The 23103-nt window shown below is 44.4% G+C and overlaps 1 long non-coding RNA gene across 2 annotated transcripts in view; it reads right to left on the bottom strand.

Moving 5' to 3' along the window:
• The window catches only part of LOC132598218 (uncharacterized), a 70255-nt gene that overhangs the window by 5697 nt on the left and 41455 nt on the right, over positions 1–23103 (bottom strand). For both annotated transcript variants that reach the window (XR_009566131.1, XR_009566132.1), the window contains exons 2-3: positions 11013–11182; positions 2506–2647 (exon numbers count right to left, since the gene is read on the bottom strand). This is a non-coding gene — a long non-coding RNA (uncharacterized lncRNA). The remainder of the gene's footprint in view (positions 1–2505; positions 2648–11012; positions 11183–23103) is intronic.

Genomic DNA, 23103 nt, shown 5'->3' with positions numbered 1-23103 from the left:
AAATTATCTTTTATGAAACCCAAGACCTCAGAGCACTGCTGCGAAAGTGACTACCAACATATTGCCCCAATATTCTCCACTAAGTGTCCTTAAAACACCTGTTCCAAAACAACCACTTAGGTACTTCGAACTCTGAATCTGGCCACCTCCTGTGTTAGAAACTTAAGCGACACCACATATTTAAAACTAGCAATGATAACAACTAGATTTCATAACTTGAAAAGTATTTTTCTTTCCATTTTCAGGATACTCATCATTCTAAGATTTCCTTTTACGCCCACAGGTCTGGGAGTGTAAGAAGTAGGATACACTGGGAAGTCTGTATTCCCAGTCACAGCCTTTTCCTTTTGGGAAAGTTTGGAATTCTCAATGGCATCATTGGAGAAAAGCTCTACTTGTCACTACAGTCATGTGGCAAGAGTCACTCTTAGAAGTGTCACAGGAAAGAGACAAGTGCCTTGTGGGGATCTATGTCATCTGAAAGTAGCTCCTGGTCAGAGCTCTCTGGGTGAATGAGGCAAATAAGTTTAGGCCTGAGTCCATTATCCTTCAGCCAAGCAACATGTAGGCCACCTTTCAGCTCTGCAGGCATCTTGGGGGCTTACAGCCACCATCTCAGAGCTCAGGGCAGAGATGGTGTTCTTTCCTACTTCACACGTCCTAGTCTCCAGTGTAGCGTTTATGGAAGTCCATCAAGTGACTGAGCAGGGCCCAGCTGAGCCTCCGTCTTCCCTGAGCTCTGCACTTTGCAGGCGTGGCCTTTACCCTGCACTGCCCTCTCAGAGGTAAGATGCTCGCCCTTATCTTGATTCTTTCTTAGGGACTGAGCTCCCAGTGTGGCCAGGTTGGTTTGGAATATTTTCTCAGATCTACTCTGACGTGTTAACACTCACATTCTCGCCTAAAGTTAACAATCCTGCCAGCCTTGCCAGACATCACGCACTTGCCTGTGTCACAGGTGCCCTGCGGGGGAGGGGGTTAAGGGCTGACCTGGGATAAGTATGAGCCCTTGATAGCGGATTCTCAAAAGACTGAGAAGCTACACCAGTCTATCAAGACCTTCAGTTCCAGACAGAATCATTTAATATAATTCCTAGCAAGAAAAGCATAATCCAAAATCAGGTTTAGGGTTAGTCCTCTGTGGGTCTGATGAAACCTATTGGAAAAAATCAGCTTTCTGTTTCATTTGGTCTTGCCGAAGTCAGTGTCCTCTGGCTAGAGGCTGATTTTGGACACACTAGCATGCCTGCCTACGTGTGACACATTTCAGCCATGTGTTTACGATGAAACCTGCAGCAAGGTCCCCACCTCTAGTGAGCGGCCCCTCCATGACTTTTGCAATTCTAAGGCTGTAAGAGCTCCCTAACCAGGATGGTGGTGAAGATGAAACTCTCCCCAGAATGCTTCTCTTCAGAGGCAACTGATGCTTTCGTGTCAGAGACATAGACAAAATGTGAGAGCAGAAAATGCCTCTTCCTCATCTCCAGTGATGGCATCTGATTGATTTTCAGGCTGAGTGATCCTGACAAAGCCTGCCAGCTCAGTTCTTAACACTGGACAGAAAACAGGCATCTGGTATCTCACCATCCAAGCGCGGAGCTTGGATGAATACACGGGAGCCTCTGGGCTAGAGGCCCCACAAGGCTGTTATGCCTGGATGAATCTTAGAGCGTTTAGGAACAAACACTTCAGTCTTGAGTCTGGTGCCTTCTTCCTGATGTGTTGCTTTATGTTACTAGTCCCCCCTTCAACTCGTCAATGACTTCCTTACCTACTCCTCCGTGTTTTCCTCTCTCTTTGCAGAGGAGGCTAATATTTGAGGACTTCAAGATTTGGAGGCTTTTAGACTCAGCCTGGAAACTAGAAAGAGGCCCAAGTGAAAAACAGAAATGCCTAATTGGGCCCTATGGCATATGTTTGTCAAGGGAGAAGAGGAGGGAATGCTGAGGACCCGAAAGGCCATGAGAGGGCTCCTTGTAATGCCTCCTACAATTTTTGATAACACATTTATATGCCAAGACAAATGCTACAGAAAGGCACGTTCCAAACGTAATGGGTTTGACAAGATGGGGTAATGTCAATGTCATACTTGTTTGAGATGTTTCCAGTATCTTCCCAGAACGTGCCCAGAGCAATAACTATTACAACAACGTCATTGAAACAGAAGTGCTCTGGAGTACTCCACCCTCCACTTTCGGGGTTAGGCTTTGTGTATTATCATACATTCCTGACATGTAATAGAACTCCCTCCTTGTATATAAGATGCTTGGGCTCCAACATAACTGGTTTGCATTTAAATGCCCAAATATGATTATATAACCTTGATTCAATTAACAGGTCTGACTTGACTTAAGCCTTGCTCAGGAATGAGCCAAATAGTCATCTAAATAATAATTAGAACAAGACAAACCAGGCTTTCTGGTCTCAAGTGTTGAGGACTGAAGGAACTTCGGAGTCACCAGATGGAGTTGAGGATGCAGAGATCCCAAGACTATGCTCACTCACCTTTGAGGTCCAGGGTTAATGATCTGGGCTTCACCCACAGTGGCCAGCAAGGGATCTGACAATTGCTCCCTCTTTCCAACTCAGCAATGATAAAATGGAGCCCAGGAGAGGTGATGTTTCCAGGCCAGGTTTATTCCATCAGCTGAAAGCAGGGTGAAGACTTAAGTTCAGCACAAAGGGCTGTAGAGTTTATCTCATTCAACCTCCCACCCAGTATAAGAACCTCTGACTGTCATCACACCTCTGCCTGGCCTCTGTGAACAACAGAAAGCCCACTACCTCCACCAGTCTTGGATGGCTCCAACTATGGTAAACTCTTCCTTGTTTTGAGCCCAAACCCACTTCCCTATAACTTTCATCCAAAGATCCTTTTATCCTTATCAATGTCACTTCTTAAATTCCTCTATTCCACTCCTTCAAAATAGATCCTGGATCTTAAAAAACTTGCTCTGCTAAGGTATCAGCAGCTTAGACTTGTGGTTTCTTATGAAGCCCAGTCATGGGCCTGTCTTGAATTTTGAATGTTTCAGCAGCCGTACCATTGAACACTACCACAGCCCCAGACCTGGCAGGGCTCAGGGGAATTAAGGAATCCAGAACTTTGCTGTATAAAGTCATTTGAAGACTAGAACAAAATTGGAGAGGAAAATAAAATAATTAATTACAGCCTTTGCCAACAGAATGACATGTGTTGATGAGACAATCTGAGTTGTTTTTCTGAATAGATTTTTGTATCAGTTTGACAGGGTCATTTACGAGTAGTTAAGGATGATATAGTGCGTCTTTCATAATATTAGACATGATCCCACTGAGGGCCAGTTTGTGGAAGGGGAACCCAGATAACCCAGTACCTTGATTAGATTTTCCATTTGAAGAGACTAGAATTCATCACAGTTTACACAATGCATGGCGCCTGGGAGGCTAGGAGCTGTGTACCTGTCTGCCTTTGCCACCAGACTGTGAAGTCCTTGGAGGCAGGAAGCATGTCCCCTTCATCACTGTACCCTCGGGGTTGGCACAGGCGGGTTCTCAGTAAAGCATCTCTGGCCCACAGCCTCCGTGCGAGAAGGGCTTCGGCTTCTTAGGCGGGGCAGGTGCTGCCTTCAGATTTGGATTTCTCACCACAGGTTCACTGTCAACCCAGAATCCCTTTGCTTTCCACCTCTAGTTGTAAATTACTTAGAAAAACGTGTCTGGGAATCCCATTCTGACATAAAGGGGGTGCGAAAGCCGGGCCTCATGTGCTGGGGTGCTGGTGAGTACCTGCTGTGGATGGTGAACTGGGCTCTGACACTATACTCCTGTCACCTCCCCCACCTTTTTTCCTGCCTCCCTCTGCTTCCTTCTCCACACTCAGTCCATGGGGCAGGAGAGAAGCCATAGTGGTCCTGGCACGCCCCAGACTTCAATCCTGTCTTTGCAGGTATCAGATAGAGACCCTGGCTTCGAGACAACCAACTTAGGATGCAGCTTGGTCTGGGCCTGTAAGCCAACTAGGGAGAGAACGTCTATCACGAGTCCTTCACCTATAGACTAAGGGAGAAGGGTCATTATGGGACTACAGATGTCCTCAAGTGGTCTCTTTGCTGGCCTTTTCTCGGAATGACCCTGGTACGTGGTGTCTGGGATGACCCCAGGATGGCTGGGTTGAGCCTGCCCTCTGAGAATGAGTGCGGTTGGAATGAAATGGGTGACCAGCTCCATTTCTCATTGTTCATCCCAGCCAGAGGAAGCATTGTATAAGATGGCTCTGGCGGTATTAGCCCCCAGTTAATAATCTCCTTGCCTCATCTGCAGAATCATGGCCCTTTACCCACCCGATCTCCCCAAGTCTCTTCCTCCACCCTGTCTCCACTCGTGCTTTACCCTCAGAGTACCTACTCTTTATCCTCAAACACACCATGCTCTTTGACACCATCGAGACTTTACTGTCCCTTGTATCTAAAAGAGCTCTCCCCAATCCTCTCCCAGCTGTCTACAGCCACCACTGATGTCACCTTCTTGCTGTAGCTTGCCACAACAAAGCAAAATTCATTCCTCCCTCGTCCAAATTCCCACAGCAGCACTCTGTCTGCCTATATTGCTTGTCTTATGATATGAGAGCATTCGTTCCTGTGTCTGTCTCATGGTGGTTGGACAATGCACTCTTTGGAGGAGAGGGATCATTTCGCATCCCTATGAACATCCCTGGGGCCTGGAACATGGGAGGTGCTCCAGGGATGTTGTTGGAAAGTGATGAGAGCAGCAGCATTGGGAGATATTTTTTGTGCTCCAAGGGCCCTGGGAAGCTCCTCGGGACCAGGAACACAGCACAGGCTCCTGAGTGACAGGATCTCTCCTCCCTCTCTTACCACATTCTCCAGAGGGGCTCAGCTTGGGTCCTGCAGGAGACAGTCCATCAGTTCTAGTGCAAAGAGGGTGTTCTGGGGGCAGAGTTTGGTTTGGGGGCTCAAAGTGTCCTTTGAAGGAAATCAAGGTTGTTTGTCAAATCCATGAGGATGGCTCCCTAAGCAGGAGGTACAGAGAGATGTAGTTGCCACTTACGATCTGGCTGACTTTGAACATGTTATGTAATCTCTCTGAGCCTCAGTATCTTCATCTGTACAGATGGGGAGATAATCATACCTCATGTTGCCGTGAAGATTAATAATTACTATTTATTGGATTTACTGTAGCACTGCAGGCTCTATAAGTATCAGCCGGTGAGAAAGCAATAGAGACAGAATCAGAACCACTACACCATATGAAAAGGACATGGAAAAATGCAAAAGACTACACAAATGTTACTACAGTTATTTACTGAAAGCACATTTAGACTTCAAAACCTTCGTCCTGTTAGGAACTGAAACTGGAAAAAAAGACATTTTTCCTGAGCCATGCTAAATAGCTGTTATAGGAAGTCCAAAGGTGAGGGGATGGAAAGGATGGCTAGTTGTCCACCAACAAATTGTGCCTCACCTTCCACAGGCTTAATTACTTCTGGGAAGTGGCTACCGAGCCAGGGACTACATTTCCCACCCTTCCTTGTATGTAGGTGGGACCATGTAATAGGTTCTCCTAAGGAATGTGATCAAATGAAAGGTGTCACTTGCAGGTTAAGATGGCTAAGAAGAGGGTGTGAAGAGCCAAAAGGTAAAAACAACCCAAGTGTCCATTAACGGATGAATGGATAAACAAAATGTGGTTTACACATCTCATGGAATATTATACAGCCTTAAAAAGGAAGGAAATTCTAACAGGTGCTACAACATGGGTGAAACTTGAAGACATTATGCTAAACAAAATAATCCAGTCACTAAAGTACAAATATTGTATGTGTCCACTTATATGGGTAGCCAAATTCATAGAGATGGAAAGTAGAATGATAGTTGCCCGGGGCTGGAGGAGAGCAGAGAATGGGGAGTTAGTGTTTAATGGGTATAGAGTTTCAGTTTGGGAAGACGAAAAAGTTCTGGAGATGGATGGTGATGATGGTTGTACAACAATGTGAATGTGCTTAATGCCACTGAACTGTACATTGAAAAATGGTTAAAATGGTAAATTTAATGTATATTTTATCACAATAAAAAAAAAAGAAGAGGATGTGATTTCTCTACATCCGCCAGTTAGATGCAGAGCACTTTCAGGTCCTAGGATGGAAAGAGCCACAGGATGGAAATAGCCACATGACAAAAAGCCACTTGCTGACTGGGAGTCTGCCACTGGACTCTTACATGAGTGTTAAGTAGACTTCTAATGTGTTAAACCACTGAAATCGGGGTTTAACTGTTACAGAAGCTAGTGGAACGCTGACTAACATGACCTGTGGCCGATACTCATGGCTGATGTCACAGCATGATACCACTGCAACACGGTCCTCTGAGAACAAGACACGGTCCTCTGAGAACAAGACGGAGGATGCCTCAGAGCTTGGCTTGGTTTGGGGATGAGTAGATCTTTGTGCTGAGGGCCCATCTCCAAGTTCAGCAGTTCTCAAAGACTGAATCACAACCCCTTGGCTATGAGATGGATTCCAAGGACTTTGTTACTAAGGAAACCCAGAGGAGTCTGTCTCCTTGAAAGACACATAACTCATTCAGTGATAGGAACTGGCTGTGGGCTTGGGCTGTAGGAATGCAGAGGAGAATGGAACTGTGGTCCTCAGTCAGCCAGGGGCAGACATGGGAACCTGTCCCCATATGCTGTCCTGGCCCAGCCTGCCCAGGGGAAGTGGCTCCCTGTGGCTCCAGCTGGGCAGTAGCTTTAGCTGAGCATAGCATTCAAGGGGCCAGGGATTGTCCTGTCTTGGGCTCAAAGGACAATTGCCAGTGGGACCTGCACCAGGGCTGCCGGCTGTGCCACAAACTTGTTCAGCAACAAGAAAAGTCCTAGTCTCAGGGTTAGAGGAAGTGTGAGCAACCAGGACAGGCTTTGGGGCTCAAACAAGGTCATGGAATTACAAACTGGCAGCAACAGCAGCAACCGTACAAGCTGTTGCCCAGGCTCTGGCCCCTCTGGCTTTGGTGGCCACCCAAGACCCCTGGGTTTGGCAGTAACTGAGGAGCCCCCAGCCTGAAGGCATGCATCTGAGGTGGCACCAGAGACCAGGAGTGACCACTGGGTTCCAGGTAATCATCCTGGGAACCTGGACTTCTTGGGCTTATCACAGGACAAGTGACCTGGGGAAAGAGAGAAGGTCATCCTTACAATAGAGGGGATGAAGCTGGAGCCAAAGTAATAGAACTGATGAAAGAGATGCAACTTCATTTCATTCTCAGTTTTGCAAAGAATTTACTGTTTTAATGAATTAGAGCAATTCAAGTTTACCATATAATGCCAATACTCTTACATGCATTCTTCCTGAGCTCCTAAGCTGGAGAGGAAGAGATGGAACGCGGGCTAGAGAGCCAGGGATTGCACACAAATTTGACGGTTGTGTCAAAATCTGGCAGTGTCTGTGGGGTGACTCATGCAGGTGAAGGTCATGTGAGTTGCGTTAAAATAAACGTTGAGAATGATTGTGTTTTCTAGATTTTTTTCAAGGATTCAATGTTTGTTAAATGCAGGCATGCCTCCCTGTCCTTGTCACCACAGCTTCAAATCTCCAGAATTCTCTCCATAGTGGCCATCAGCACTGCTGTTGACTCTTAGCTCTTTTCAGCTTATCCTGGGCATTCACCATGTGATGTGACACCAGGCTCTGAGGCATTCAGAGATGACAAATGGCACAACAGTCAAAGAAAGAAGTGCCGACCCTGCCTTTCTCTGCATCCCGTCTCTTTGAGTCATTCCCTCATTTTCCTACAGGGTAGTGTCTGTTTCTTTCTCCACCTCTGGGCTAATGTTTGCATTTTCCTTCACTAAGGCCCAAGTGGTGTGGAAGCACCTTGCCTATGGTCTGAGCCTTATTTTTAAAAAGCAGTTCTGACTTCCCTGGCATTTTGTACATTCTTATGCAACTCAGCCTGGGCCTTATACAAAAGCCCACTGATAAGCGTATGAAGCCAGCCTTTAAAATGGTGCCAAGGCTGCCTGGGTCGCTTGCTGCTTCCTGGGAGCTGGTCCCAGGGCCAGTGCTGAGCACCAGGCCTCCCGCCTGCCTGACCTGGGCAGGGCCCAGCTGAGAATGGAAGCCCTTGGGAAAGGGAGGCCCATTGACTTTTGCCAATTGGAGGCTGAGTCAGAGCTGCCAATCTGGAATCCCAGTCCCACAACGTAACGATACTCTCCTCACCACTCACTTGCCAGGATGACCCAGCAGCCCCTCTCTGGCTGTCAGCGCTCACCTGCATGGGAAGCACTCACTGGGTCACAGGAATATTTTCCCATTCCCTTCAGCATCAGGGTGGGGTGGTGGCTGTGGTGACTTGACGTCATTCAGGGCCCTGCCTGCTCAGTCTCCTCTGTGCCTCCTGCCCTCCTGCTGCCACTGGGAATGGGTTGAACCATCCCTGACACCTGGAGTTGAGCAACACTGCAGGGATGCCATGGGAGAATGAGGATAACCAAGGTGTGCTCATCATGCCTCACAAAACGCAAAGCATGTGAACCCCAACCTAAGGCCCACTTCCATGAGAAGGCTATTGCCTTGGGTGGGAGGGGGAGAGTAGACTTCTGTTCTTGGGATCACCCCTGCTTCCTAGTTTCTGCTTCTGCTGGATTCTTTCAGTTCGAGTCACGTTGCGACCTGCGTGCACTGTCCTGGGTCTGTACCCCGATGTGGAACTCAGGCCCTTGCTTCAATTTCCACCAAAACCAAACCAACCACCCATGGGAGGCCTTTGTGTGTGTCTGCTGAGGTTCTATTCAGACCAAGGGGGTTTAGGCTGCAGCAATTCAAACGACTTCAAAAGGAATTTTTGATCTTTAATGATCCTCTTTGAGGCTGCCCCACCTCCGGAGATTTTTCACTGGCCAGACCACCCCATGTTGCTAATCAAGACCATGTTTCTCAGAAGTGTGGTTCATGAGCCGCCTGCACCAGAATTCCCAGTGTGGAAGTGGGGTCTGTTGGGGGGAGTGTGTGTGTGTGTGTGTGTGTGTGTGTGTGTGTGTGTGTGTGTGTGTGTGTCGTGCGTGTGTGTGTGCATGTGTGCGCGTAAGAGAGAGACAAGGGGAGTTTGTATTTTGGCTTGTTTGTTTGGATTTTGTTTTTTTGTTAGGACTCCTGTTTGTAAGGGAACCTTTACCTTTGGGGCTGTTTTCCTATATTATTTACAGTGCCCACTCCCTAGAGTGATCTCTTAGACCACATGCACAAAATCCAAAGAGCTGAAAGGAACAATGAACACCATCTAGTTCAGGGGTCTTCAAGCATTTTGCTTTCATATCGCTCAAAAGAATCGTGAGACACTATGTACTCCCCTCAAACATTTTTATGTTGGTATCTAAAATTTTTCATCTTAAGTTTAAATAACTGCAAAAGATTAAAGCCCATTGTAAATGTGAAATATTTTAATAGCTTAAACATTTAAAAATTACTATTGTCACTCATTTAAATGTATCCAAATAGAATTTAAACACTAAAGTAACTGATACCCTCCATCATCCTTTTAAAAATATCATGAATGCTCTCTCCTTTAACAGTCAGAAATTTTACATTATTTCTTTATCTCCTTGAATCTGTATTTCCATTTCTCTTCCCCATAGAACTTTACCCTAATATAACATAAATTTATGATTTAAATATTTTATTAATCACCTTGTCATAGTTCTCTTAAAAATGTATACATTATACTCCAATAAAGATGTAAAAAAATTAAAAATATAAAAAAACAAAAATGTATACAGATTCAAATTTAATTTTTTTCCTTTTCTGTGGCCATAAAGCTCTAAAGCTCTGCTGTCCAATACTGTAGCTACTGGCCACATGTGACTATTAAAATTTTTTTAATTGAAATTCGGTTCCTCATTCACACTAGCCACATTTCAGGCATTCAATAGCCACATGTGACGCATGGAAATTATATTGGATGGAGCAAATAGAAAACATTTCCATCATCACAGAAGGTTCTATTGGACAGCGCTGGTCTACAGCATGAAGATTTTCTTCCAGAATGAGTTATCATTACAATTAGTAGTAACACACAATTCATCAAAATAACATAAATATATCACACAATTACTAAATATTTTGATAAAATACTATTATCCCAAAGAATTTTATTAGGAAATGCTTGTCTTAATGAGAAAGCATTGGTGCTGTTTTATCCATATATCCATGGATGAATACTACTCTCTCTAGAATGAGAGTGGGTTCAGCCTCAATTCTAGCTTTTTCACTTTTAAAAGTATAAGTGCCGGGGCTTCCCTGGTGGCGCAGTGGTTGGGGGTCCGCCTGCCGATGCAGGGGACACGGGTTCGTGCCCCGGTCCGGGAGGATCCCACATGCCGCGGAGCGGCTCGGCTGGGCCCGTGAGCCATGGCCGCTGAGCGTCCAGAGCCTGTGCTCCGCAGGGGGAGAGGCCACAGCAGTGAGAGGCCCGCGTACCGCAGAAAAAAATATATATATATAAGTGCCAAGAAAACTTGTTCAGAATGGAGGGATTTTATTGTAGTGGTATTATTTGATTCTCTGAACTCTTTCCGAGTTCATGCATAATGACAATATTATTATTAATCATTTATCATGTGATATTATTAAATGTTCATTAGCTTCTCCTCCACCTTTGTTAAAATGATGGGATAATATCTGATTTGCAAACGGATTTGTAATCCTATCTTTAGAGTAATTTACTTTCTCAGCTAGAACCAGTACTTTGAATTGTTTCTTTGGTTGGAGTCTGGAGATTTTTACCAATGACAAAATGACAGGATGGACCACATCTTTCTTCTGAAAAAACATGGGAGAAGGACACTTTGAAAAGAGGAAAGGGGAAAGGAGAATAGCTCAAACACAGGAGTATTCTCAGGGAGACGAGTTTCAGTAAAGAGGACATCTGGAAGTGAGCATCTAGAAATTAATTCTTTAATAGAATCTGTACTGGAAACTTTTAGTATGTGTTCATGGACCCTGGGAATATGCTTACCCCAGTTTAAAGACCACTGCTCCAGGAATTCCAAATGTTTTTCAATTTAGCTCTCACACTCTCCTCTCTTGGTCTCTATTTTCCTTTATCCAAATATATGAATTTGTACATCACAATTAAAGGCTTCTTCTTTTTTCTCTCCCTTTTTGTTTGTTTCTAATATTTTATACCTAAAAAAGAAATAAAGATACATATATATTTAAATAAGACATATATACATATATAGTATATAATAATAAGCATAAGTTTATCTATAAATTTATATGTATATAACAATTAAGCAAATACCTGTGAACCTACCACTCCACTTAAAGCCAAATGGTCCTAAGGAAGTAGAACAATACCAAATGACCCGAATGTCTCAGTTTCCCTCCTTCTGGGCACATGATCAGATGGCACTTCCCCACTCCGTTGAAGTTATACATGGCCATGTGACTTGCTCTGGCCAATAGGATGTAAGCAGAAGCAACAAGTGCCTCTCCTGGATGGCCTTTAAGAGCCAGTGCATGCCTTGTCATGTTCCCTCCCCCCACCACACTTACTAGAGACACACCAATTGGTGGAGTCCCTATTAGCTGGCCCATAATGAACCTCTGTTGTATCCAACCCATTGAGATTTCAGGGGCTGTTCGTTACTGAAGCATAACTAGCTCATCATAACTGAAACAGAAATATCTCTGAAACTTCATGTATATCCTTTGGCAGTGGTATTCCTTTCCCTCTTCCCCAGAGATAAACACTATTCTTGCTTTTCTTTAAGGTTTTGCCATATATTTTTATCACTGAATAATATATTTTATGTTTTTGATCTCTATAAATATGAAATCATATTTTATTGTTTTTTGTAAAGTATTGTCTGTGAGATTCAGCAATACTATGAATATTTCACAATTTATTTATCAATTCTACTATTTATGAACATTTAAGTTGAGTTTCTTTTTGCTGTTATGAATTATACCACTCTGAACATGCTCGTATATATCTACTGGGATAGAAGTAAGAAATGTTCTCTGGAATAGCAGAGAACCTCTGGGAGCCCCTGAGATGATCTCAGCGGGGGGGTGGGGGGTGGGCAGGGGAGGTCTGTTAAGTCAAAACTATTTTCATAATAATACAAAGGGGTTTTTTGGCATTTTTACTCTCAAGCTCTCATAAGTAAATGGTGGAGTTTTCCACCACATGAGATATCACAACACACAGATGCAGAAGCAGATATGAGAATTCCAGCTGTCTTCTATTAAGTCAGATTTGCAAGACTATAAAACAATGCCACTCTTCCCACTGTTTTGTTTTAGAAAATATATTTATTTTTCATAAACGTTATTTGTTAGTGTGTAATGAGTTTTTATTGCTACTTTTAAATGAATTAATAAGTTTTTGAATTCTTAGGTTTAATTTCTAATATGGTAAATATTGGTCGATATAACCCATCCAAGCAAAAGTTATTTGGGGTCCTGAACAATATTTCAGAGTGAAAAGGGGTCCTGAGACCAAAAGGTTTGAGAATTGCTGCTCTAGGACAAATAACTAGGAATGGAATTTCTGGGTTGGTTTTGCATTTTCGTCTTCCCTGTATAACACGACAAGTTCTCCCAAGTGGTTGTACCAAGTCACCTTCCCACCAGCAACACCTGAGAGTTCCTATAGCCGCATAGACGATCCACCTTCTCAGAAAGCCTCGTGAAGGGGGTGGGTTTAAAAAGCATCCACTCCTCCCCCTCTGCCTTCCCCTGCCCTCACACAGGTTTTCCAGGTGGGCTTCCCAGGTGAACCAGATTAACAGTCCACTTCCTGAAAAGAGGAGGTTCCCTTGGCTCTGGAGGCCACCATGAGGCTCTGAAGTCAAAGAGATTATGAAATGCCCCAACCCACCAGGGACAGCTGTGGGTTGGGGTTCTGGACAGGAGAATGAATTATTGCAGACTATCCACTTAGGGTCTCGTTGGAACCATGTTGATTTTACACCTCTCTGCAATGATAAATGTGTAACTCCTTTCCCCCTCTTCATCAAGGCCCCTTGCTCCCCCTCAGAGCTTTCCTTCCCTGAGTTCACCTTGCCGGAGCAGTCAGCCAAGGCAGATTGTCTGCACGTCTGTATCCCTTACCCTCCCCAGCCTAAAAAAGCCCTGAAGAGGCCATGATTGGCTCTGGCTCTAATGGGCTGGAAAGGAGCTTCCCAGAAGAGTTTCCCAGCCTTGTCCTGGAAGAGAAAATCTAGAAGGCATGTTCATGCCTCAGAAACACGAAGAGGTGCGGCTGATTTTTGCACTCCGTTATTCCAAAGCATTCTCAGGCAGGGACCGTGAATAGTTTATAATAGTCCTTCTTTGAAAACAAACACACACACCTGGGAATAATTGCATTATTCCCAGCCTAGGAAGTAGGCTGGCCTGGAAGAATAAAAACCCTCTTCATTTTCAGAAACATGTTTACCTCCGAACAGGGTTTTTAACCAGGAAAAATGTTGCTGGGTTGTGTCCACTCCCTTCAATGCCCTCTTCCCTCTGCCCTTCCCACAAATCCCCCACTTCCGTCACAAGTTGGCAGGAACTTACTGTTCCTCAGGCCTGGGCAGCATGCCAGAGCCCTCCCATTTTCCGGAGGGATTTCTTCTATTTCTAAGTAAAGTTGTTTAAAACCGGATGCCACGTGGAGCCTGGACTCCTTGCCCTTCAACCCCCCTCCCAACCCCTGGCCCCACAGAGCAGGCCCCTCCTCCCTTCACTGTTCTTGACTTTGGAGCCTGACAGTGTAACCACAGCCAAGCTCCTTCCGTGGAGTGGGCAGGCGCAGGCCCCCGGCCAATGGGGGTAAGCTGCCAGAGGAAATCTCACTGGGCAGTGAGGCTCCCGAAAGGCCTTCCAGCCACCTCTTCTCTCAGGCCCCTCATTTCCTTCTCCCCCTGCCTCACTGTCCTAGAATCCTGAGGCCAGAAGAATTAGACCAGCTCATCTAGCCCTCAGACAGAGCCAGACTTAAGCCAGCACAGATTACAGGGAGATAGTCCAGTTGAAAAAACAACCAAAGGAGTACCTACAGCCTTCATTCATTTTGTTCCAATACACAGCCATTCATTCATTCATTTTCTGTCCAACAAGATATCTACCATGTACCAGCTGCTGTTCACAGTATTGTGCTGTCGTGGATCTTATGCACTGAGAGATGTTAGAAATTTAATACAAGGAAAGAAGGAACAGGAAGTCAGCAAAATGATAACAAAGAGAATAATTAGAAGGTTGCTCAGTCCCAGAGTATGAAAATATCCTTTGACCCTGTTGCAATCTTATAGGTGCATCCAGGGCTCACCAGGCCTGAAGCCCAGATCTAGCAATCAAGAAGGCCGAAAAACCTGCCCAGAGTGTAACGGCTAATGGGAGTGGGAAACTGGAAGTGTAGCTTTGAATTTCCCCCAACACGTGTATGGACGCGAGCCATCTGAAGCTTAGACGGGTGGGCCCTGGACCCAGCAACAGCAGAACCCCCTGCTCACGTCTGGGGGGCAGCTGGCAGTTAGAGAGTCTCCCCCAGACCAGGGGAGGGGCCCCTGACCTCCCTCCCTGGTGCTGCTTTTCTGGTTGCTACAGGAACTATGAATCCATTATACCCACAGGTCGCCCATGACGATGGGTGGGGGTGAGGGGGGGACCCAAAAAGAAACAGCCACTGCCTTCCTTGAGAGCTGTGGTGGTGTCTACGTCTTTGCAAACCAAATTAAGTTTTCCACAGTGAACTAGTCACCTGGGTGGGAGCCTTTACCACTGTTCCTGATTATTGCTTCTTGGGTAAGGCCTTCAACATTTTGCTTTCAGTTTCCAGCTTTTCTGTCACGTGGATAGTGATCTATAAGTACACATTCATTCAAGGAGCATGCACAGGGTGGCAACCATGTGCCAGGCCCTGTGCAGGATGCTGAGAATGCTCTTGTGGAGGAGGAGCATGGGCCCTGCACTGAGGGCTGTAATGGGAGACGCAGGCACCTAAGAAATGCTCTCATAGAGGGACTAGTGAGCTGAGTGTCTGGGACAGACGGGAAGGCACTCAAGTGTCCCTGGGGATGGGGGAGATCTGAGAGTTCATCCAGTGTTGGTTGCACTGTGCTAGGCACTGGGATCTCAACAGGCTTAGCTCAGGAGGGACAGTGAGCTTATTTGAGATAAATGAATAGAACTTTCCAAGGGAGGCACCTGATGGGGAGGGAGCCGGGAGCTGGGTAGTCAGAGTGAATAACTTGTGCAAAGGCTTAGACAGGAAAAAAGGCTAGGTTCACAGCAGGCCAAAGAGTATTTGCCGTGTGGGGGTGGGGGTGGCCTGACGAGGAGGAGGGTATGTATGGAGGAGGTGCCAAGGAGAGTTTAGACTTTGTCCTATTACAAGAGGGAACTATGGAAGGCTTTTAAAGCATGACATAATCAGATCTGAGAGATACACTCACACACATACATACATACATATATACTACACACACACATATACACATATAGATATCTATAAAATAAACTAAAATATCTATTCTAAATGTATACACACTTGAAATACATATTGCATATATTTCACCCCTATAAATCTAGATAAATCAGTTACTATGCTTTTCTTCCTCTATTCACTCTCTCCTTTTCAGTCAGAAGCCTGCACATTGCCCAGAATTACGATTCTCTTAGCAGAAATATAAAGAGAAAAACATAGTTAATATTCATTTGGGGTATTTTTCCCTTTCTTCCAAACGATGCTCTTGAGAATCAATAAGGAAGGCTCTAGGGAACTGAATTTGGAAGAGGAGGGGAGAGAGGGGTGGGCAGACGACAACCCTTCCAAGGGGGCCTTCTCCTGCCCCGCCCCCCCACCACCACCGACGTGGGGGATGGCACAGAGGGAGGCTGGAGATGCAGGCGGCCTGCGGAAGAGTCTGCATGACAGACTGCCAGCGCCTAGCATGTTGAGTACTAGGAGGCGGGGCAGAAATGATGCCCGCACCTGCGGCCAGTTCAGTGTCTTCCCACCAGCAGATCTCCACGCCAGGGCAGAAAGGGTTGAAGTTATAAATCAACAGCTGGCTGAGTGCTTTGGGGGGGGGGGGGGTCACATAGTAGTGGGAGGGGCCACACCACAGGGGGAGGAGCCCACCCCAGGGAGGAGGGGCACGTGGGTCCTGAAACTGTTGAGCTCCGTCTGAACTGGTTGAGATGACGGTTTAGGACAGCCCTCACTGCTCTCCCACTCCAAAAATACCCCAGAAGTATAGTCTCTGAGATGCCACACAAGAGAGGAAGGAATGGTGGGGATATACCACCTATCATTAAATATGCATATCATTATATGATACGAATGGTGGGGATATACCACATATCATTAAAATATTTTTTCAGGTGACTTACAAAATCTACCCACTGTAAAAAATCTTTTTAAATTTGATAAAGAAATAAGGTATAAGGAGAAAATGGGGGAGAGGTAGAAGAAAGGAGATTCATGTAGAAGGAAAGTCAGTACTCAGTTATTTAAACTGATCTTATAAAATTTTCAAAAGTAGGCTCTAAATTAGGTTGTGAGCTTCCTATGAAACACAGCAAAAATGAAAATGTGAAAGTAACAAAATTGACATTGCACAAAAGATCAAAACCCAGTTCCTCAGGAATACTCTACTCTTCTTTGTTCTGAGACTCTAGTGATCTTTCTCCTCCAAGTCCTCATAAAGGGCAGTTTCCCAGTGCCCTCAACAGCTTTCCAGAAATCCAAGCAACACTAAGTTTCTATGGCAATTTCCGTAGGGTCACTGAGGGTGACAGATATTCCAAAGCTCAATTTAGGACAGCAATTCTGTCAGGTGATAGAGGAGGAAAGCCAAACACATTTACCCATGGTATTAGACTTACCTGATGTGGATCCACGAATGAGATCTACCTTATCTAAAGACTGGACTGCATATCCAGCAATCCTCTGTAAATATTTGTTAAAAGTTGAGTCATACATAATTAGAAGTTATATTATTTGAAAAGAACCCAGCTAGAATAATGTTCTATTACTGATTAAAAGCAAATCATTAATCTTAAAAATCAATCTAACACATATCCAAAGAAACACTAGAAAGTCAGTAACGATTATTTTCTATATCATAATTTTCACGATCTGACAAATGTCCGTAATACTACAGTTAGATAAGAATTCAGTAACAAAATATGATGTATAGCATGAAGCCCTGGGAAAAGGAAAGATATAAAATATTAACTGGTTACTTCTAAGTGGAAAAATGTGTATATAGATAGAGAGAGAGAAGAGTAGAAGCAAAGTATAAATGTTAACAGTCTCTCTCTAGGTAGTAGACTCCTACCACTTTGCTCTTGCATAGTTTGGGTTCTCCTCACTCCTAAGACAAGGATTTGGGTGCAGGTAGTATGTTTGGAGATAATCCCAGGAAGCACTAGAAGGGAAGTGGGAAAGTGAAACAGAGAAGGGAAGAAAGCCAAAAAGCAGTGCATTGGTGAGTGGGTTGCCAGTGTAAGCAACTGGAATGAAATCCCCAGGGACTCTCTGAGAGGCCATGTGGAACATACCTCAGTGCTGTCTGGCACTAAGGGTCAGACAGCTGGGGTATTTACCTACCCACTCTCATCCCCATTGTTGAGGATTGCTCCTGAGGTGTTAACTCCCCGGCACTTTCGACCTGCCCTGTGTGGAGGCCAAACAGGACCCTGTGGCCTCAAGAAGATAAAGTCCTCCCAAAGGTGACAGAGATGCTGAAGAAAGGAAGTCACTGACAGATAAGGGAACTGTGCATCAACTGTAGGGGACCTCCAGGACGGATTGAGGAATATGGGCAGATGACAGACACTGCAGTTTCCAAGTTTTCTACGTATATTACTTTTGCTATTGGGAAAATATTTATAAAAATCAATTTGTCAGAAGATATCTGTTGGCACCTGTTATGAGAATTAAATAGCTGACCATGACTCTCCTGAACAATGACAATGCCATCTCTGTCCGAAGGTGGGCTGGGGCAGTACAACTGAAGGAATGAACTTTGTCTCAACAAATATGCTGGGACCAATCCAGAACACAAACCAATGAGAAGTCAAGATCTCAAACCTTCACCCATGGAATACTAGCCACACTGATGTTGGCCTAAACTTTGTTCACATTAGAAGTTGCCAACTGTCCACTAGAGCCACAGAGCTTAGCCATGCATTCATGAAGCGTTTAAATTTGAGTTTCCAAGGAAAGATGGCTTTCACCTTATTTTTCTAAATTAATTAATTAATTTGTTTATTTATTTATTTTTGGCTGTGGTGGGTCTTCGTTGCTATGCATGGGCCTTCTCTAGTTGTGGCAAACGGGGGCTACTCTTCGTTGAGGTGTGCGGGCTTCTCATTGCAATGGCTTCTCTTGTTGTGGAGTACAGGCTCTAGATGCATGGGCTTCTAGAAGTAGAAGCATGTGGGTAGTTGTGGCTTGCGGGCTGTAGAGCACAGGCTCAGTAGTTGTGGCGCACAGACTTAGTCGCTCTGTGGCATGTGGAATCTTCCTGGACCAGGGCTCGAACCCATGTCCCCTGCATTGGCGGTGGATTCTTAACCACTGTGCCACCAGGGGAGCCCTGGCTTTCACTTTAAATTCATAATCACAAACTTCAAATGGGTGCCCAACACTGCCTGGCAGCATGACTACATCTGTTCTAGTGAGTTCATCTTCCCCATTGTTGCAGTCATGAGAATGCCTCACAGGGAGCATAATTAGCCTAAGGCCCCAGCAGCTGTGCTCTGAAATCCATCACTGTGTTGAAGCTAAGACCACCTTCCCAGATGCTGCTTCCCAATGGCTGAGCTCAGCAGGGACAACAAGGAAACAGGGAACTCCTCTGATGGCCAATTTTGGCTTCCCATTGGCCTACTGAAAGTTCTCTAGATTTCATGGCAGTCTAGTACACTTCTACCCACCCTTCCTTTCCTCTCTCTTGACTTGGAGTCAGACCTGCATCACTGTCTGACAGCTCTCCCATCCTCTTCTGGCTCCCTCCCCCTTTTCTCTCACAGATGGTTCTACTAATAAAATCCTTCTAAGAATAAACCCACCTAAGGAGACAAAAGACGTGTATGCAGAAAGTTATAAGACACTGATCAAGAAATTAAAGATGATACAAACAGATGGAGAGATATACCATGTTCTTGGATTGGAAGAATCAACATTGTGAAAATGACTCTACTACACAAAGCAATCTACAGATTCAATGCAATCCCTATCAAACTACCAATGGCATTTTTCACAGAACTAGAACAAAAAATTTCACAATTTGTATGGAAACACAAAAGACACTGAACAGCCAAAGCAATCTTGAGAAAGAAAAACGGAGCTGGAGGAATCAGGCTCCCTGACTTCAGACTATACTATAAAGCTACAGTAATCAAGACAGTATGGTACTGGCACAAAAACAGAAATATAGATCAGTGGAACAGGATAGAAAGCCCAGAGGTAAACCCACACACATATGGTCAACTTGTCTTTGATAATGGAGGCAAGAATATACAGTGGAGAAAGGACAGCCTCTTCAATAAGTGGTGCTGGGAAAACTGGACAGCTACATGTAAAAGAATGAAATTAGAACACTCCCTAACACCATACACAAAAATAAACTCAAAATGGATTAGAGACCTAAATGTAAGGCCAGACACTATCAAACTCTTAGAGGAAAACATAGGCAGAACACTCTATGACATAAATCATAGCAAGATACTTTTTTACCCACCTCCTAGAGTAATGGAACTAAAAACAAAAATAAACAAATGGGACCTGATGAAAGTTAAAAGCTTTTGCACAGCAAAGGAAACCATAAACAAGATGAAAAGACAACCCTCAGAATGGGAGAAAATATTTGTAAATGAAGCAAATGACAAAGGATTAACCTCCAAAATTTAGAAGCAGCTCATGCAGCTCAATGTCAAAAAAACAAACAATCCAATCCAAAAATGGGCAGAAGATTTAAATAGACATTTCTTCAAAGAAGATATACAGATGGCCAACAAACACATGAAAGGATGTCAACATCACTAATCATTAGAGAAATGCAAATCAAAACTACAATGAGGGGCTTCCCTGGTGGCACAGTTGTTGAGAGTACGTCTGCCGATGCAGGGGACACGGGTTCGTGCCCCGGTCTGGGAAGATCCCACATGTCACGGAGCAGCTGGGCCCGTGAGCCATGGCCGCTGAGCCTGCGCATCTGGAGTCTGTGCTCTGCAACGGGAGAGGCCACAACAGTGAGAGGCCCGCGTACCGCAAAAAAAAAAAAAAAACTACAATGAGGTATCACCTCACACCGGTCAGAATGGCCATCATCAAAAAATCTACAAACAGTAAATGCTGGAGAGGGTGTGGAGAAAAGGGAACCCTCTTGCACTGTTGGTGGGAATGTAAATTGATACAGCCACTATGGAGAACAGTATGGAGGTTCTTTAAAAACCTAAAAATAGAAATACCTTACGACCCAGCAATCCCACTACTGGGCATATACCCTGAGAAAACCATAATTCAAAAAGAGTCATGTACCACAACATTTATGGCAGCTCTATTTACAATAGCCAGGACATGGAAGCAACCTAAGTGTCCATTGACAGATGAATGGATAAAGAAGATGTTGCACATATATACAATGGAATATTACTCAGCCATAAAAGAAACGAAATTGAGTTATTTGTAGTGAGATGGATGGACCTAGAGTCTGTCATACCGAGTTAAGTAAGTCACAAAGAGAAAAACAAATACCGTATGCTAACACATATAACTGGAATCTAAAAAAAAAAAAAAAAGGTTCTGAAGAAACTAGGGGCAGGACAGGAATAAAGAAGCAGATGTAGAGAATGGACTTGAGGACACGAGGAGGGGGAAGGGTAAGCTGGGACGAAGTGAGAGAGTGGCACGGACATACATACACTACCAAATGTAAAATAGATAGCTAGTGGGAAGCAGCTGCATAGCACAGGGAGATCAGCTTGGTGCTTTGTGTCCACCTAGAGGGGTGGGATAGGGAGGGTGGGAGGCAGATGCAAAAGGGAGGAGATAGGTGGATATATGTATATGTATAGCTGATTCACTTTGTTATACAGCAGAAACTAACACACCATTGTAAAGCAATTATATTCCAATAAAGATGTTTAAAAAAAAAAGCAAAAAATAAAATAAAATAAAATCCTTGCATGTTTACTCCTGTCTTGGCATCTACTTCTTGCAAGACCTAGACCAATACAGCACTCTCTAAACTGGCTCTTTTCCTCCCTTCTTCTCTCTTCTCAACAACTCCCTTCTCTTCCTCCTAACAGCTCATGTCCTGACTCCTGCTTCTTTGAGACAATGGAAGGCATCAGAGCCTAAATCCACCAGCATCTCCTTCCAACCCAATATGTGAGGAGGAAGTATCCCTCCTCCTGCCAAAGTCCAGTCTTTCCAGGGGCACTCATGATCTCATCCTGTCCTCCCCAAGAAGATCTTCAATCCTTCATGTCTCTCCTCCCTCTCCTGCAACACCAATCTCTTCCTTACTCTCTGCTGTCCAACCCCTCTGGCTATTGCCTCATCCTTTACTCCTCTCCTAAACCAAATTTTTTTTAAATCTTTTTTTAAAATTTTTGTTTTATTTACTTTTTTATACAGAAGGTTCTTATTAGTTATCCATTTTATACATATAAGTGTATAGATGTCAATCCCAATCTCCCAATTCATCACACTACCATCACCACCGCCCCTCCAGCCACCTTCTCCCCTTGGTGTCCATATTGTTCTCTACATCTGTGTCTCAATTTCTGCCCTGCAAACTGGTTCATCTGTACCATTTTTCTAGGTTCCACATATATGCGTTAATATACAATATTTGTTTTTCTCTTTCTGAATTACTTCATTGTGTATGACAGTCTCTTAGATCCATCCATGTCTCTACAAACGACCCAATTTCATTCCTTTTTATGGCTGAGTAATATTCCATTGTATATATGTACCACATCTTCTTTATCCATTCATTTGTCGATGGGCATTTAGGTTGCTTCCATGACCTGGCTATTGTAAATAGTGCTGCAGTGAACATTGGGGTGCATGTGTCTTTTTGAATTATGGTTTTCTCTGGGTATATGCCCAGGGGTGGGATTGCTGGGTCATATGGTAATTCTATTTTTAGTTTTTTAAGGAACCTCCATACTGTTCTCCATAGCGGCTGTATCAATTTACATTCCCACCAACAGTGCAAGAGGGTTCCCTTTTCTCCACACCCTCTCCAGCATTTGTTGTTTGTAGATTTTCTGATGATGCCCATTCTAACTGGTGTGAGGTGATATCTCATTGGAGTTTTGATTTGCATTTCTCTAATAATTAGTGATGTTGAGCAGCTTTTCATGTGCTTCTCGGCCATCTGTATATCTTCTCTGGAGAAATGTCTATTTAAATCTTCTGCCCATATTTTGATTGGGTTGTTTGCAAAACCAAATTTTTAAGAGCCAATATTTACACATCTTATCTCCACTTACTCACTGCCCATTCACTCTGAATCCACTTCATTTTTGTCTCAGCAACCACTGCTCTAGTGCTCTTGCCAAGGGCAATGCGACCTCCACGTAGGCAAATCTATGGAACACTCTCCTATCTTCATCCCACTCAACTGTTCAGCAGCATTCAGCACAGTTGACCATTTCTTCATTCTTTAAACCTTCTTCTCTTTTGATTGACACCATAGACTCCCGGTTTTCCTCCTACCCTGCTGGCTACTCCTTCTCAGTCTCTTTTCTTGATCCTTCCTCTTTTGCCAGATATCCAAATGTGGTGTCTTCCAAGGCTCGCAACTCCTTTCTCTGCCCTTTCTCCCTAAATGAGCTCATTCACACCCTGGCTTTCAAATCCACTAATATACACATGACTGTCAAGTTTATACCTCCAGCTCTTACATTTCCCCCGATCTTCAGACTTGTTATAGCCATCTGCCTATTCCACATCTCCACTCAGATGTCTAATGGGCATCCCAAATTTAATAGATCAAGAATTTTTTATTTCTCTCCCCAGATATGCTCCTCCCTGGCCCCTCCTCTTCTCAGTAAGTGGCACCACCATTCACCCCGGTTGTATTAGT

The sequence above is a fragment of the Globicephala melas genome, chromosome 12, assembly GCF_963455315.2.
Source record: "Globicephala melas chromosome 12, mGloMel1.2, whole genome shotgun sequence".
Lineage (NCBI taxonomy): Eukaryota > Metazoa > Chordata > Mammalia > Artiodactyla > Delphinidae > Globicephala > Globicephala melas.
The sequence above is the reverse complement of the archived record's forward strand: the minus strand, read 5'-3'. Positions and strand labels throughout refer to the sequence as shown.